This window comes from Aphidius gifuensis, unplaced genomic scaffold (assembly GCF_014905175.1).
Source record: "Aphidius gifuensis isolate YNYX2018 unplaced genomic scaffold, ASM1490517v1 Contig17, whole genome shotgun sequence".
In the NCBI taxonomy this organism is placed as follows: Eukaryota; Metazoa; Arthropoda; class Insecta; order Hymenoptera; family Braconidae; genus Aphidius; species Aphidius gifuensis.
The window spans coordinates 28,578-48,320 of record NW_025220581.1 but is presented as its reverse complement, the minus strand read 5'-3'; positions in this window follow the sequence as shown (position 1 = coordinate 48,320).

Here is a 19,743-nt window from a genome sequence, read left to right as displayed (position 1 = left end):
GAGGTAATATTGCTTCTTTATAAAAATTATTATCAATTGTTTTCAAGAAATTCTTCAAATCTACGTTGTTTTGACACATTTTTTTAAAATCACATTCCCAAATAATAATCAATTCATAACCTTTTTTTTTAAAATATGCATTTATGTACTCAGTATTCTCGCGCCTCGTTCTAAGCGTTGTATTATCCCTTAAATCTGCATCCACATCTTTGATCAATTCAAAACAATCACAACCATGATAGTAACAACCTAAAAAAGAGTATATGGTTTTGCCATCTTCTGAAATGCCATCGACCAGATAGGGTCCTACTCTACGCTCACGCCCTCTACCAGCATGAATTATTTTGATCCCTTGAGAATGTTCAAGCCATAGTAGCCATTGTATAGCTATGGTAGATTGCATGTCACCTAACCTATATCCATTCTTGGGAATCAGTGCTACCTCATTCTCTTTTAAATAATTTCTACGATAAATTAATAAACTAGTCGATGCAGCAGTTAAAGCTTCGGTGAATAGGCAAACATTCCCTACTTGCATCATTAATTTTCTATATGTAATACACGCCTTCTTAAGTAATTCTACATCAGATTTACAATACATCGCCATTTCTCGTTTAAAATCAAATGGTGGGCCCTGAAGTCGTTCATTATACCATTTATCAAATTCTTGTTGTTTTTCAATAGTCAGCGCGCGCACACCAAAGTCTTCTTTAGGCGGTAAAGGACCAATATAATTTTGATTTTCTGGTTTATTGAAGAAAAAAGGAAAAAAACCCTTAGTCAATTCGTTGATTCCAAAAGCTTTTGGTAGCGCACTTAATGGCATGAAAAAATAATTCAGCGAGTCTATAAATTTGACGTTATCGAAAGATATTAATGTAAGTCTAGTTCCTTTAACAATTGTTTGAATATTTGTTATAGGCACTCTTTTAATTATTTCACGTAAGACAAATTGAGCATCATAGCCACCGCCATTATGAGCTATACAAATTAATTTTGAGTATCTTGATTTTGACTTTAAAACTAAATCAACAAATTTTTCCATGGCATCATCACCCTGATGTGTAAATTCGTGCGTCTCACTACAATGACAATTTTCTGTACCGTCGGACTCCGAACAAATTTCACAAACTATTTGCGCACAAAAATAATTGACGATATGTATTTTTAATTGTTTATTATTTTTATATGATCTCAGCTCAGACCATTGACGAAAATAATGTTAACTTAATGTCAAGCTGGTCTTTAGAAAATAATGAAGATTATGAGCATGAAGAAAATTCAAAAAACAGGTAAACGAATTTCTTTCACTTATTGACGTCGTTTTATAAATTTTCATCGACAAACTGTTGATATTTATTTCCTCAGTAATCGAAACAACACTCAACCTTGAGTGGAAATCTTGTCAGGCTCGACGGATTTGATATCCAATCCCGATCAAAAATTGATCAAGTTACTTTATTTCAGAAAGCTTGATTGAATCCTGATCAGGATTTGATCAAGATATTTTTTTGCGTTCAATTTCAAGTTAACTTGATCAAGATAGCATCAAGTATCTTGATCACATCTTGATCAAGTGAACCTGGTCAAATCTTGATCAATAAATTATCAAATTGGATAATTTGAAATAAATATTTTTTTAAAACAAGTTTCCCTGTTCAAAATAGGATCAAGTGTCTTGATCACATCCTGATCAAGTGAGTCTGGTCAAATCTTGATCAAAAAACTATCAAGTTGAATATTTTAAAATTCATAAGTGTTTTAAACAATTTTTCCTGTTCAAGACAACATCAAGTATCCTAATCACATTTTCAACAAGTAAACCTGGTCAAATTATGATCAACATTTTTTTAGTTTTATCATATTTAAAATGTAGAACTGATGACAGCTCTGTATAATATTTCTTCTATTAAATAATTTATTCCAATACCTATCCATAATTTTTTATTACGAATTAACAAATAAATACAAAAAAATTATTTCGTATTTTATTAATTAAAATGTATATTCAACAATAATTATTTAGGAATAATTATTATATTGCACAATTATTTTTTTTTCAATTATTAATCTTTCTCTCTTAATATGAGGATTAAAAAACTACACATTGCATCGATCGTCCGGTAGCCGAGCGGGCTAAAGCGTGCGTTTAGAATAGTGATCCGTTGTTCGTAGGTTCGATCCCGTCTAGTTGCTCAAATTTACTTTATTATATTCTTCGTCTTTCATTTCAGCACATCTATCTCTAACTCTATCCCAGGAATGATAAGTAATTAGCTGATTCAAAAAAAAAAAAAAAGAAAAAAAAGTCATTTTTTAAATAATTTTTTTTAATCATTTTTTGATAATGTTTCTTGATCAAGTCTTGATCCATTTTTGCTTTACGTTTTGATCAATTCTTGATCAAGTTGCCTGATCAAGTTTTGATCATATCCTGAACTGAATTTTTACTCGGGACATTGTGGAGACCAAGTGAATGTATCCATTCATGAACTAAAAAATATGTATGTGTCTAATGATGATGATGATGATGATGATGATGATGGAAAAGATCCCATCTAATTAGCCTAAGATTGATGGAATTAGAATAAGCTTTTATACACATTCTATTGGAGTTTGTTTGGAGAATATTGGAGTGAAGTTTATTTTCTTTGGGAGTTAATAGTTTAATTAATATCAATTAATTAAGATTTAGGGATGCAGGCAGCCTGAACTATTTTATTTTTCAACTTATTCAGTTTTTTTTTTGATTGTTGATAAAAAATCCATCTTTTCTGTAAAAATAATTTTAAAAAAATAACAAATGATGAGTATTAAAATTCATATGAAATAATAGATTAATAAAAAAAGAAAAAATAGTATATACCTTGATTTTTTTTGACACGATGAATATTATTCAAATGGTTGACTTGAATTGATGATGAGGATTTCGATCGCACTCTTTTTATAGTCAGAAAATGTTCTAGAATGTTCTAGAATGTTCGAGAATGTTCGAGAATGTTTTCGAGAGTCTAAAAAAATGCATCAGGCTTTTTTAAAGTCCAGAATAGTCTAGAACACTCTCGAAAGATCGATAATTATCTCAAAAATATCGATTAATCGATTATTTTCAATCTTTTTCGAAGATTCTCGATTTCTCCTGAATATTCTTGATTTTTCAAGAAAAACTCGTTATATAAAGCGTGAGACGTACATAGCACGCTCAGTTTTTCTAATTCTTCTGATAGCAAAGTACTTTAATAACAATCAAAATGAATTCAGAACAGTGTCTTAAATTAATAAAAATTATGGAGCAAGCATACAAAATAATTCGTACACCAGAACAAGTTGTGAATTGGTTAAAATTTGAATCAAAAACTATTCGGCTTTTGAAGCATTAAAAACTGCGAAAACTAATGGTGAAAAAATAAGAATACAAACGACAATATTTCAGCTGAGATCATTGAATGAACAATTTAAAAGTGAACAAAAAAATAGTGCTGGCATGGAAAATAATAAGAAACTGAGTGATAGAGTCAAGTGGTTAGATGGCAATTCAGCTTTTCAGGGACGTATAAGATCAAGAACCATAGTAAATCTCAAACATACCGGTTCACAATTATTTTTAGAAGATTCAAAAAAAATGACAATTAACCGTTTAAAAAATATTCTTAAAAATAATGGGAATTTGAAAGTAAATGGTGTATTAGCGTGTAAATTCCGAATGGTAAAAAATAATGAAACTCATGATAAAACAAAATATTTTAATACCAAAAATCAAGTAATTTTACCAACAACTGATTTGAATAATTGGTTTAACGAACATTTAATAAATAAATTCCTGACAAAAATAGAAGATTTTCAAGTGAAAGATTCTGGATGGACACTGAGAGCAATAGTAAATCTCATGATTAATATTAATCAGTATGAACCGCTCAGAGGAGCTTTATCAACATTCGTTGAAGTACCAGAAAGTATCCGATTAAAAAACACAGTTGTCAATATAAAGAATGATGATGAGTTCTGTTTTTTGTATGCAGTCACAGCAGCATTACATCCAGTTAAAACAAATAGTTACCGTGTTTCATCATACCCTGATTTTATAACAGTTTTAAAATATGATGGGATAGATTTTCCAATAATGTTACGTGACATTTCGAAGTTCAATGTTATGAATGGTCTATCAATTAAGGTCTACGGTATTGATGATAATAATAAGAAAAAATGTGAAGTGTCACCTGTATATTTGAGTAAAAATAATTCACTGAAACCAACAATTCATTTATTAATTATGAATAGTGAACTGTCAACTGATGAACCGTTATTTCATTTTGCTTGGATACGAAATTTATCTCGACTTGTCACTTCGCAAATTTCAAAAAATAATCATAAAAAATGGTTATGTGATCGTTGTCTTTGTCATTTTAAGATTGAAAGCTCATATAAAAAACATTGAGCAGACTGTAAAAATAACAATAAAGTAAGAATTATTTTACCGGAAATTGGTGAAAATATATTAATATTTAAAAATTATCGATTCAAACTACCAGTACCATTTGTTATATATGGAGATCTTGAATGTATTTTGGAACCTGGAGAGAATGACTCGGACAATCATATACCATACAGTGCTGCCTATTATTTCCATTGTACATATGATGACTCTCTGTCAGAATATATGACTCATCGTGGTCCTGATTGTATAGAATGGTTCGTTGAAGAACTTTAAAAGAGAACAACAAGTTAATAATATTTTAAATCATCCAATACCAATGAAACCTCTTACTAAAGAACAAATTATAGACTTTCAAAGAGCTCAAACATGTCATATTTGTGAAGAAGAATTTTTACCGACAGACATTAAGCATCTCGATCACGATCACTGTACCGGATTTTTCCGTGGTGCCGCTCATTCTGAATGTAACGTGAATTATACAAATTCACATACGATACCAGTCGTGTTTCATAATCTTTCAGGTTATGATTCACATTTTTTTCGAAACCTTTAGCAAACATGATTAACGGCTCAATTAGAATATTACCAATCAACAAAGAAAAATATATATCATTCACAAAAGAAGTCAAGTATCGATGCTCAGAAGGCTATTGACTTGTCAACTAAAGATTTATTGACTCTTACAGATTTATGGCAACCAGTCTTGACAAATTAGCATCGAACTTAACTGATAATGATAAAATAATTACAAGACGTTTCTGTGAAATCCAGAAAAATTTCAATTACTAAAAAGAAAAGGAATCTTCCCATATGAATACATAAGCAAGTGGGAAAGACTTGATGATACAAAATTACCATCAATTGATAAATTTTATTCAAAATTGAACAATAGCAATATTTCAAATGATGACTATAATCATGCTCCAACAGTTTGGCAAAAATTTGGAATTAAAACACTCGGTGACTACTCAGATCTTTATTTAGCTACAGATGTTTTATTATTAGCTTATATTTTTGAAAATTTTCGTAAAAACTGTTTGTCATCATACAAGTTAGATCCTCTCCATTACTTTACAACACCAGGATTTTCATGGGACTGTATGTTGAAATGTACTGGTGTAGAATTAGAATTACTAACAGATGTAGAACAACTATTGTTTATCGAAAAAGGAATACGCGGTGGAGTAGCTGTATGTTCCAACAGGTATACAAAAGCTAACAATCAATACATGGGTGATGAATATGATTTGACCAAAGAGGAACCGTATCTCATGTACCTTAATGTAAACAATTTATATGGATTGGCAATGTCACAGCATCTGCCATACGGTGGTTTTGAGTGGGACAATGATAAATCGTCAGTAGAACAGATTTTATCAACAACTGATGATTCTACGACAGGTAATATATATGAAGTTGATTTAGAATACCCTGAAGAATTATATGATCTACATAAAGATCTTCCATTGTGTCTAGAACACAAAGTACCACCTAATTCTAAACAATGCAAACTTATGACAACTTTTTTTTCAAAAGAAAAATACATCATCCATCATAAAAACCTCAAGCAATATTCAAAACTCGGTATGAAATTATTAAAAATTCATCTAGTTCTCAAATTTAAACAGTCACCTTGGTTGAAAAAATACATAGATTTGAATACCAAAAAAAGACAAGAAGCAACAACGCAATTCGAAAAAGATTATTATAAACTTTTAAATAATGCCGTATATGGAAAGTGTATTGAAAATGTAAGAAAACAAAAAGATGTTAAAATGGTTACTAGGTGGGACAATAGATATGGTGCTAAATATTATATTCAACAACCAAATTTCCATAGTCTGACAGTATTTCGGGAAGATATTGTTATTATTGAAATGAATCGAACAAAAATTAATTTTAATAAACCAGTCTATGTAGGATTTTCAATTCTTGATATATCGAAAACATGTCTTTATGACTTTCATTATAATTATATAAAATTTAAATTTGGTAACAATGCAAAATTAATGTATCACGACACAGATAGTTTATTATATAATTTTAATTTTAATATTTATGAAGAAATAAAAAAAATTTAGATAAATTTGATACTTCAGATTATGCTGAAAATAATATTTTCGAAATGCCTCGTGTAAATAAAAAAGTACTCGGACTTATGAAAGATGAAAGCTGTGGAAAAATTATAACTGAATTCATTGGTTTAAGAGCTAAACTCTATACATTTCGTGTTCTTGGAGAAGAAAAAGATACTAAAAGAGCAAAAGGGGTGAAAAGTTCAACTTTAAAAGAAATTACTTTTGAGGATTATAAAAAATGTCTTTTTGATCATGAGCTATTAACAAAAACTCAGAATTTAATTAGAAGTAAGATACATAAAGTAAATACTATAGCACAAAAAAAAAAATAGCATTAAGTTGGTTAGATGATAAGCGACAATTGTTACCAAATACTACTGATACTGTACCATGGGGTTATAAAATAAAAAGACAATAAACATATTTTTATAATTTTTTTATTTATTCCAAAATTTTAATATATATTTTATTTACAGGTCTGATTCATTTATCCAACTATTGTGCGAGTCATCAAAACCTAACCATTTTACATATAATTTATTACCACGTTTTTTCACTACTTTTTCGATTAAATAAATGTCAAGATATTTAACTTTTGACAATTCTTCCTCATAGAATCCTCCTTCAATTGGATGATCTTCATAATCAATGAGCTTATAAGTCACTGGATCCGTATTTTTTACGTCCTTGATTGTGAAAATTTCTGTTATAAAGTTTGGTATATATCCTTTCTCAAAATTATTTTTGTATTCACTAATTCGAACTTTATCACCAACTTTAAATTTATTTATAATATTTCGATTTACACTGAAGTTTTTATAAACATTTTTCAATAGATGCTTTTCATTTGTTTTATTTTTATTTATTGGTTTCATTTTTATTGTTCTGTGTTTTGAGTTATTATAATTTTCAAGCAGGCTCGATAAAATTCCTAACCACTTGTAGGATCCTTGATAAGTGAATTTTTCCCTCATTTTATTTTCCAGAGTTCTATTGAAACGTTCAACAATTGATGCTTTGAAATTGCTGTATGTTGAGTACATATTTATTTTGTGTTTTTGCATAAGAGCTTCAAATTCCTTGTTGTAAAATTCTTTTCCTTGGTCAACATGTAAATTTTTTGGAATACGTCCTTCATCAAGTACAGATTTCATTGCTGCTGTAACATCTTTTCCAGTTTTTGATTTTATTGGTATAGCCCATGCAAATTTTGAAAATACATCAATAATTGTGAGCAAATATTTATAGTTTCGATTAACAGATGTATAAGCTTGCATGTCAACTAGATCTGCTTGCCAAGTTTCATTCAATCCTCTAATGTCAACATGACGGCGAGTATAATTTCTCTGAGCGGGTCTGTGTAGCTCATGAGCAACTACTGCTTTTTTATGATCCATTTGAACGATTTTCAAGTGTTCTGATACGATTATCTAAGATTTTTTATTTATTTATTATTTTAATTTCCGAATTGCCAATTTCAGTGCTCAATGTGCTGAGTGATTTTTTAAAATTTAGTTTGAAATTCTCAAACGCTCTATTCGATAAAGTTAATCTGGACTCCATTGTCTGAATGGATTCTATATTCTGGAGTGAAAGACTTTGTGCTGTTTCAAATTCAAGACGATAATTCTTAATGAATTCTTGAAATTGAGACTGAAGTGAATTGGCTATTGAATTATTATTATCAACATCATCTCGTAGAGATTTATTTAATTGATATAAAATTCGTGTTTCTTCTTTTATGATTGTCTTAGTAATTTTAACAGATGTTGCATCATTCGATTCCACCGGATCAGAAACATCACACAATCGTTTATTATTTATATCATAATGTCCATCTGCTGTTCGTTTGAAACCATCACCTGGAGGACCTCGAACACTTTGTAATGAACTTTTATTTATTGATATTTGTCCAAAAATATCTATACTCATCGTGACAGCAGATGAGCAACTAAGCTTAAGCGTCATATGCATATAAATTAATAGATAACTTCAGCTTCTCTCAGTTCTTCTGAGTCATTATGGAAACGATTTGATTAGTATGGTTCGGATTACCGGCTGCTTGGGAAGCCAATATTAATCGAAGACGATCAATAAGTTCATTTGGATCATCCCAATGAACGTAATCAAATTTGTTACTTTTGTTTGTAATCTTATAACGAGGTAATGATGTACCAGTTTTTGTTGAAGGTTTCATGAATGGCAAAATATATTTTTCATACTTGGCATTTGTTTCTTTTCTCAGTCCACCATTAGGTTTGAAATATCTATACTGAGCATTTGTTAATTTAAGAATTTTAATAAAATTTTTTTTATCATCATTATTTATTAATGAGTCATCAACTTTATAATTGAAAAGGAGTTCCAATAAACCTGGCGTCTCTTGATAAGTTTTATCTTCAATGTAGATTTTGTTATTTTCGAATTTAATATTTGAGTTTCCAAACATAAGATTATTATCAAGTTTCCGTACTAGAAATCGTGTTGATCGAGTTTTACTGACATCGATTTTTTCCATATATTTTTCGTTATCGAGTGGAGAAGATGTTTGATCAAGTGACTCTTTCACAGAATCCTCATCAAACTTATCAAACGATTCATAAAAAACATCATTATCATCATCATCTTCCTCTTTTGTTTGTTCTTCTTTCACAACATTATTGTCAAGTTCATTCTTTACTTCGTTTTTTATATCACTTGTTGTTGTTTTTTGATTCACCAATTTTTCCAAAGGTGTTACAATAGGTTTAAATATATCACTTGCATATTTTTCCGAAGCGTCTTGATTCGTTTTTAACATTTTATGTGTACGGCGTATTGCATCGCTAGCTTTTGTAATCTGATACAGATTATTTTTTTCTTTATCGAACATTTTACTCGTCATGTTGATGCTCTCACACTTACTACATAACTATTTTTATTTCAGAAGTTCTTTTTAATTTATAGTAACAAAACAGTCATATCCTTTCCGATATCGGCCATTGTTGATTTCACTATCCTTGTCGATAACAACGAATCCATGTTTATAACTATCCCAACAAGCTAGACATAAATTTCGAAATTGAGTATATGACATGTCAGTATTCACGTGATCATTATAAATATGTTTTAAATTCATTCCATCTTGTCGAAAAAGTACAAGAAAATTTGCATTATCTCGTACTAAATGTTTTGGTATACGTGCATAAGTTTAAGAAAGATAAAAACAATCAACATTTTGATGACCACCCATACAAAAAAAGCCCGGATATTGTCTTGTTTTTCACACGTAACATCATTAAAAATCATTAATGAATTTGGATGAGCAGCTTGAGGTTCAATTACATTTTCATTTTCATTAAATGGATAATAGCCGATACATTTCGTAGATTCAAGTAATTTCTCTAAGAACTTATATTTTGGTTGATTTAAAGATTTTGAATAAACATATACATTTTCAAATCGTAGCCCATTTGGATGAGTAATTATAGCTAGGAGGGCATTTGTTTTACCACAATTAGATGGACCACAAAAAATTCCTCGCACACTACTAGGTAAAAGCTTCCCATGTCGTTTTTGATTTTTTTTATTTGAACTTTGTTGAACAACATTATCAAAATTAACTACTGGCAACTTAACATTCTGCTCCGCAAACTCCATGTTCACGACTGAATATTTTTCTATAAATACCAGGTTTTTATAGCTTTGATTTCATTCATCACAACACTATGCTTGTGCACAGACGTCGGAAAAAAAGAGGTAAAGGTCTCATAAATACTTTAATCAATAAATTTCCTATTGAACTTCACGTTTCGGGTTACCAATACTGCGGACCAGGTACTAAATTATCGAAAAGGTTAGCTCGAGGTGATCCTGGTATAAATCCATTAGACGCTGCCTGTAAACAGCACGATATTGCTTATTCTGAAAATCGAGATAATATCAGCGTCAGAAATCAAGCTGATAGAGACCTTGTTGAGAGAGCTTGGAAACGTGTACTTGCAAAAGATTCTTCCATAGGTGAAAAAGCAGCTGCTTGGGGTATAGCTAACACAATGAAAGCTGAAGCAAAATTAGGTATGGGTCTTAAGAAAAAAAGAAAGACAAGAAATAGAAGTCAAAATGTACAAATTAAAAAAAAAAAGATTGGTGAAAAAAAAAAAACATTATTCAGAAAAATCATAAATGCATCGAAAGAATTTATCAAACTAGACAAAGACCCAATTAAATGTGCACTTGAAGGAGCACACGATGCTGTTAAAAAAGCAAGAGGGCGAGGAAAAATACGGATGCCACGTATTCTACCATTGCCATCAAAAATAGGCGGTTTTTTACCATTTGTAATGCCACTTTTTGCTGGTTTAAGTGCTGTTAGAGCATTAAGTGGGGGTGCTGCTAGTATAACGAAAGCAATAAATGATGCTAGTGCTGCCAAACGACAATTTGAAGAAAATAAACGTCATAACACGAAAATGGAAACAATTGCCTTCGGTAAAATATCTTCAGCCTCATAAAAGAGGAATGGGTCTTTTTTTAAAGCCAATAAAAAACATGTAAAGCTACCACATCGGGCACTCACTAATATTGATCTCTTGAAGTATGCTAAAGCTATGAAAATCCCATATTTTAGAGGAGTTTTCATGAGAAATGATTTACCAACTACTAAACCATGGAAATATGAATCAGCCATTATAAATCTTGATGACAAAGATGGTTCTGGTACGCACTGGGTAGCATATAAAAAAAGAAATAATAAAGTCATTTATTTCGATAGCTTTGGAGACTTACAACCACCTGCAGATCTCGTAAAATATCTCGATGTTGGTAGCATTAAATATAATTATCAAAAATTTCAAAATTATGATACAGTCATATGCGGACATTTATGTTTAAAATTTTTGACTGGAGAGTTATAAATACAAAAACAAACATAATTAATACATCAGTCATGGATGACTCGTTTACGTTAACGTTGTCTGGAACATCGTCCGTTCTCGAAGCACAATATTATCCATCAATTGAATTATCACATGAGAAAAATGATGTTATTGGACTTGTCGAGTTACTTACTTCTAATTCAATACCTAATATTTATTTACATAACAATAAGTTTTATATTGGTTATAAAAGTGAAATTATTCTATATATACCAACAAGAAGTTATGAAATTGAAGACATTGAAAAATACCTTCTGCAAATGGTCTCCATAAGTCTTAAACCAAATAATAGTGAACTGTGTTGTGAAATTAAATGTGATCGTCCGATAAATTTTATTCCTGAAGATTCTATTGGAAGATTATTAGGATTTTCACCTTAAATCTTGGAACCTAATGTGACTCATAAATCTGATTTACCAGTGACAATATTGAAAGTTAATGCTCTACGTGTTGAATGTAATATAATAACAGGTGCATATTTAAATAATCAACAAGTTCATACTATTCATGAATTTTTTCCTAGTGTTCCACCAGGATATAAGATTATAGAAGTGCCGTCACATATCATTTATTTACCAGTCGGCGTCCGGGCAATACACCATCTTCAGCTGAAAATTGTTGATCAAGACGGAGATTTAATAAATTTTCGAGGAGAAATCATAACAATAAGACTACATGCAAAGAGTATGAAATAATGTGTACTGTCTTTCAAGAGAAAATAGTTGGAAGCAGTTATATAAAGAAATTAACATGCCAAAAACCCATCAGTCGTCATCAGACAGTCAGGACGCTAACACGTCAAGACGTCCAATTTCTCAAGAGTCTTGGTCTCAAACTACGTCCAATAAAGTAAAAGTAAAATTGTGTTGTCTTAAACATTCAAAAATCGATTGTTTTTGATAAGTCTATAGCTCATCATGAACTCCATGCTCATTAACCATATGGAGCGCCATCTTTCAATAATAATGATGAAATAAGAATTGGAATTCAACATCAAGATCTGTGCATACTACCATCTAAAAGTACTCTACACATTCAAGGAAAATTTACAAAAAATGATGGAGCTGCTGTTGCAAATACTACCAGTCTAGTAAAAATGGCTATTGCTCATTTATCTGAAGAAATCCGCTATGAAATAAATGCTGTTGAAATAGATCGTAGTAAAAATGTAGGACTCACAACTCTAATGAAAGGTTATGTATCACTCACACCTAACCAGAAATCATTATTGGAAAATTCAGGCTGGACAGATTCTGCTAGTAATAATGCTGATGGATACTTTGATATATCAATACCATTGAACTTACTACTTGGATTTGCTGAAGATTATCGCGAAGTGATAATTAATGCAAAACATGAACTCATTCTTACAAGATCAAATACTGATACCAATGCATACCTAAAGACAACAGCAGCAGAAACTGCAAAAATTGCTATTCAAAAAATAGAATGGGTTGTACCATACATTCGAGTCTCAGATAAAGATAAAATTCAACTTTTAAACTACATATCAAAAGATCCAGCTATTTCACTAAGTTTTCGTGCTTGGGAGCTGTGCGATTACTTCCTGCGACTTCAAAACATGTATGGAGTGTGAAAACATCAACACAACTCGAGATACCAAGATATAAAGTTTTAGGATTTCAAACTGCACGTAAAAACCAAACTGATAAAAATGCAAGTCATTTTGATCATTGTAATTTGAGAGATATAAAATTATTTTCAAATTCACAATCGTACCCATATGGAAATTTAAATCTTGATATAAACAAGAATCAATTCGCTTTGCTCTATGATATGTTTACAAATTTTCAATTATCATACTTTGAAAAAGAGCCAGAACCATTATTAACAAAGACAGAATTTTTAGAGCAAGCACCACTCATTGTCATAGACTGCTCTAAACAGAATGAATTTCTAAAAAGTGGACCTGTGGATATACGTTTGGAAACTGAATCAATGGAACAGTTTCCCGCAGATACATCAGCTTATTGTTTAATATTACATGATCAAATTGTGGAATACAAACCCATAAGTGGTTCCGTTCGAAAATTGATATAAATTGGAGTGTGAGCAAAAAATTTCCTCATATATCATTTATTTTTTGATGAGACAACATTGAAAATGTTTAAAAGCAAAGATAAATCTGCCAAGGAGAATTCTGATAAAACTTGTTTGTTAAATGAAGAAAAAGAAAAAAAATTCAGTCAACCAAAGTCATATGATTGGGAGAGAGAGAAGAAACCAAATCAATATGAAAACATCAAATATGGAAGACTCAAGGATGAATAAAAGTCGAGTTTCTTTCAATTCAACACCTACAATTCATATGATGGTTGTATGCATACAAAGCTGCACGATGTGAAGAATGGATACAACTTGCTCGTGATCATGAACGTTTCAACATGAGAATTCAACGATTGAGTGAAATCATCAGTCCAATATTAATAAAGAAAATATTATCAATTTGTAAATAATATAAAATAAAAATTTTTTTTTGAAAAAAAATATAAAAAATTATTGTTATTGTTTTTTATTTAACTTTTTTTAATTATAATTAGGATAGGAAAAAAATTTATCGGAAAAAATTTTAGTTTTAAAAATTAAATATTTATTTCGATAATCATTCTTTCATTTCATCATCATCTGCAACTTCTCCTTCTTCTTCTTTTTCTTGAATGCGAAGTTTCAGTTTTTCAGTTTTGTCCCATAACTTGAATAAATGGTTTATCAATTGTTCAAAGTCAGCATATGATGATTTATCAAAATATTTTTCAATAAGCTGATGAAGATCTGTCACCCATGGTCGTATTGTACTCAAATAAATCAAAGGTGATTGGCTATCGTCAAATACTTGTTCCTGTTTTTCGACACCGAAATCTTTTCTCAGAAGCTCCATACTTTTCCGAAAAAGTCGTAAGTCTTCACGAAAAATTTTTACTTGAGTGAATTTATGGATGTATTCTGGGTATAATGATAAAAATTTTAAAAAAATTGTAGATTCACCCCAGCAGTCTACTTCTAATAACCTAAAATGAAAGTTAATTATTATTTTTAATTATTTTAAATATAATTATTTTTTATTTCATTGAACATATACTTACATTGATATATACCAGTGTCTTAAATTTAAAACGTTTTTTGCAGCACAGTTTGTATGTACAACTTTTTCTCTACGTCTCATTTTTTTGTATCCACATTTGTGATTTTCATAAAGAGGAATTCGTATTTTTTTCAAAGCTGAACAACCATAATCATGAAGATCAAGTACTGGTTTTAAATAATTCATGATATTATGTAACCGCTTTTTCTTTTCTAATCCTTTGACATAAATAAAATCAGCTTTTTCTAAAATTTCATTGATTTTTTTGAATGAACCTTCAAATGGTCCATCACCTTGCCAGGATAGTGTATGACGATTGTTAAGGTTGCTTATAAATAATTAAATCGTCACTCAATTTTTTTTTTTTTTTGGCTCATTTTTCAAATGAAATAAAAATATACTCTCAATTTTTTTCAATTTTTTCTGACGTCGTTTTTTTGAGATAATTAATGTCAAAGTTGACAACTTTTATACGCGAGGATAGGACTATAAGTTGATATACCGTACATTTTTATTTTTAACGAGTTCGTTTTTCACTAAAGATTTTCAAGTTTTTATCAAATTGTAGTGCTCGGCAAGACAAATACGATAGAAAAATTTAAATTTTTTCTGACGTTGATTTTTAAAGATATTTTGGATCTTATTCCTTCCATGGTATAGGTGGTGTAATTATCATGTGATCGATTGTATCATCATGTAAACCGATGCTTGCGAATTCTTTCAGAATAAACGTATCGGATAATTGGAAACCTTGAATGTCAACGAAAATTGCCATTTTTATGCAATAGTTTAATTACTCAGTTTTTTCAGATGTCCCGATCACGAGAGTTTGCAATCGACCAACTTCTCAATCAAAAAACTTGACGTTCTTATAGAACTTGCCCCTCCAAAATAAATAAACAAAAATATTCTGGAAATTTTTTCGAGATTAATTTTTCTCAGAATTTTTCAATAAAATTACGATTGAATAAATATGGTGTCAGACTATGATATCTTTCAACACCTAGAAATTTCGACCTTCGATTCGACACCCCGATACATGGTGGCAGACTACAATACCTTTCAACACCTTCGATATATAGTGTCAGACCTCTTTCATTTCACACCTCCAATCTGTCAACCCCGATCCCGATGTGTCAGACTACGATATCGCTTCACACCTTCGATTTGACTCCCTGACCCCGACCCCCCGATCTTACACCCCCGATCCCGACCACTGTCCCCTTAACCCCTCACCGCTGATCTGAAACCGGCCCTGTATAACTACCTGTATGGTATGTCATCGTCATCATTTTCCAGTTCTATTTTTGTTTCTGTTGTTATTGATATTTTAAGTTTATTTATAGAACTATAATTATTGTTTTCTTTTTTATAAAACATTCTGTTATGCTGTGAATTTTCTTTGTCTAATTAATTATGAATGTTATATTATTTCATTGAGTTTTATATATAATATTATTCCTTATAGGTACTTCTTTTTATTATAAATGCTATCTACTTTCTTATAGAAGAACGTACATCTTATTTGCTTAGTTTGATCTGCTACATTAATCCTGAATACTTTTCCTTTTTTATTATTTTTCTTCAATTCATTTATCGAAGTTTTTTCCATTATTCTTACTTTAATAGTTCCATATAAATTTTCATGTTATGAGTTTTTTATTTTTTTTTTTTTATTACCTTTTTTTTATATTATTCTAAATCTTTTGGTGCAGTTACTTTATTAAGTCTTTTCAATTTTGTAGGAGTTGTTGATCTTTTTTGTTTTTTTGTATTAGTATTCGAATCAGAATTTTCGTTTCGTTTGATGTTTTCATAATATTTTTCTAAAAAAGATTGTAAATTTGTATTTTAATATATTTTTTTTAATTGTAACCCTGAAGATATTATTGTTTTATCAATTTTAATTTTTTTATTTCTAGAAAACAATAAAAAAATCTTTATTCAATTATATCCCTAAAAATGTCACTGTTTTTATCAATTTTAGATAATTATATTAAATGATAAAAGCACATTTGTATCTATAACAACAAATTATACCAACGGAAAAATAAATAGAAAAAATCAAAAGGCACGGTAGTTTTAATTCTCTTCTCTATTTACAAGCCACTGTTTTATATTGAAATTTCAAATTCTGTGTTGTCAAGCTAACCTCTGAAATGTCAACATAGTCAAGTAGGTATACATATACATAAATATATTTATTTATTGAATATTTATTATTAATTTATATGTGTTTCATTAGTTTATTACTTAGTTTATAAAATAAATAATTAATAACTTATTATTTTAAAATTTTAGCATCAATCAAAATGTTCAACTCTCGAAAAAAAACAAACAGTTGTGGTGTGTCAACAACAACACATAAAAATAACGAAATAAATTTACCAATTAAGAAAAAAAGAAGTTTTACTTATAAAGATAAACAAAAAATTATTGATGCTCTTTCAACTAAATCAGTAAGATTGGTATCAAAAGAGTATGACATAAATGAATCACTACTATTTAAATGGCAACGACAAAAAAATGATATTTACAACTTGAGTAATCAAGAAAATTTGTGTGAAAAAACAAAAATAAAAACTTCAAATGTAGAATTAGATAATGCATTATACTCTTGGTTTTTGAAAGCTCGAACTTTTGGTTTTCCTGTTAATGGAAATATGATAATAGAAAAAGCTATGCGATTACCCAGGTAGAAATTAGTCTCGGAATTCGACACTAAGCCTCGTTTCGACGTCGAAGACTGAGCTCAATTCTATGTAAAAATGTTACACGTTTCGACGTCGAAACGAAGTTAAAACGAGGTAGAAAATAAAAACACCCAAAAAGAATTAAATAATGGATATTATACTAAAAAATCAATATTATTAATTATATTATACAAAAATATAAAAATGAAAATCATAATAATAATGAATTTATAAGGGTTTTATGTATTTTTATTTCTAACCCGATTCAACCTCGATTTAAGCTCGTTTCGACGTCGGAAAGTAACGTTATTCGACGTCGAAAGTTAACGTTATTCGACGTAGAAACGAGCTTGAATCGAGCTAGAAAATAAAATGCATGAAAAATTATTAAATTTATAATAACAATAATATTAATAAGATTCATAATAATAATAATAATGATAATATCATTATATTATTAATATATTATTATTATTATTATTATTATTATCATTATTATTATTGGCTTAAGAGCGCCCCCTACAATAATAAAATGATATATTAAAACGCTCTTCACCTGCCATTTTTTTTGCAATAAATAAGATTTAATATGATTTTTTATTATAGTAGGGGGCGCCTTTATGCTGCTATCTAAAGAATAAATTGTCAGTGACAAACGCGACAGATAACCGCATTGATCGTTAAGTTTCTATTTTTGTATTTAAATGTTTTTTTTTCTTTCTTTCGCTGAAATAAGAAACAAATTGAATGTGCCAGATGAGCGCCTGAAGGGCGCGACTAAATCACCATGTAATACTGAGTTTATATTGACCTGCCAATTTTTTTTTCTTTTACAAAGGCTCGAGGAAGCCCGCTACAATGATAAAAAAATATATTCGGACGCTCTTGACCTACTAATATTTTATATCAATAAATAGGGCTCAAGTGCGCCCTCTACAATAAAAAAAATATATATTTAGACGCTCTTGACCTGCCAATATTTTATATTCATAAATAGAGGCTTAAGTGCGCCCTCTACGATAATAAAAAAATATATTTAGACCGTCTTGACCTGCCTTTTTTTTTTCACAATAAATAAAAGTTTAATATGATTTTTCATTATTGTAGGGGGCGCTCTTGAGCCTCTATTTACGAATATAAAATATTAACGGTCAAATATCTCAATATTTTATTGTATACAGAAAAAAAAAAGTAAATTTCATGTTCTCCAAGATAAAACTGGTGACAAATTATAAAATGGTTTAAAAAAGCCGTTTTTAGAGATACAAATTTCAAAATTAAATCTTCGAGAAGGGAGTACATATTTCGTTTTTTTAAGCTGATCTTTGCCCCGCTCGGTATGCATACATTATCGTGCAAACATGCTCACCGTCAAGTTACTTTCCAAAGAAAAATAGTAGCTAAGAAAAAGATGAAGCTAAGGAAATAAAAGTGTTGAAATATCGTAGCCGGATTACTTATTAGACCATCAATATTGCCCTGTAAAATAATCCAACTAGACATGTATTTTAATTAACCCTGTTTATCCTGCCCAGTGAAAGAACATTAGAAAGGTAGGGGATAATAATTACGTAATGTAGGGAGGAGTAAAAAGGAACCTGAAAAGTACGCGAGAATAGTACACAAATTAAACACAAATAATTTATAAGAACTTGAGTCAAACACAAAACATATAATGTTAAATAAAACGGTAAATTTATTATGAAAATACCACAAGTTTACCAATAGTATTGATGTCGAGTATAACATATTTAGATTTGGACCGATGTGGACCTTGAGATAATTGACGCACTTGTGTAACACTGAATTTACAATAAAAATTATAACGAAGTTCACTTTTACATTTGTCTGGTTTAATAAATACATAAAACGCTTTACTATACTTTACAGGTCGTAGTTAAGATTCATGACCACGAGGTCGTTGATTGTTATATTTAAAATAATTAAATATTTTTAACGCGTTCTTGCTCAAATCGGCCAACTATAATTTACTTTATTCAATATTTATTTGATTAAATAATTTAACACAAAAAGTATGCACTTGAATTTAATTTAAAAGAACAAGACAACTTAGACTATGCGGTCTAAATTTATTACCAGTTATATCCAGTATGATTTTAATGAGTTTAAATTAATAATTTGCGTAACCACGTAAAGATAATTAAAAAAACAAAATCAATGAAATATTGATAAATATAACTTACAGTTTTTTGACAAAATTATTCCAAGACTTTCAAAGCTTGATTGACTGAAGATAGAGTCTGGAGAATATCTTCGAAAATTATCCTTCTCCACGGGGACGGCTCCATCCAAAATTTTGGGGATTTTCGGGCGGGTCTTCAAAGAACATTTAAAGTTCGGGTCTTTAATAGCTCGTGACGTACCTAATTTTCCAGGGAGAAAACAGGCATTTTACCGCTTTATTTTATATTTCTTTTTAATACGATGACAATCTCATTTCAACGGATTCACATGGAATCTTACAGGGTGAATTTTAAAATTTTCTCATGTATAGTCT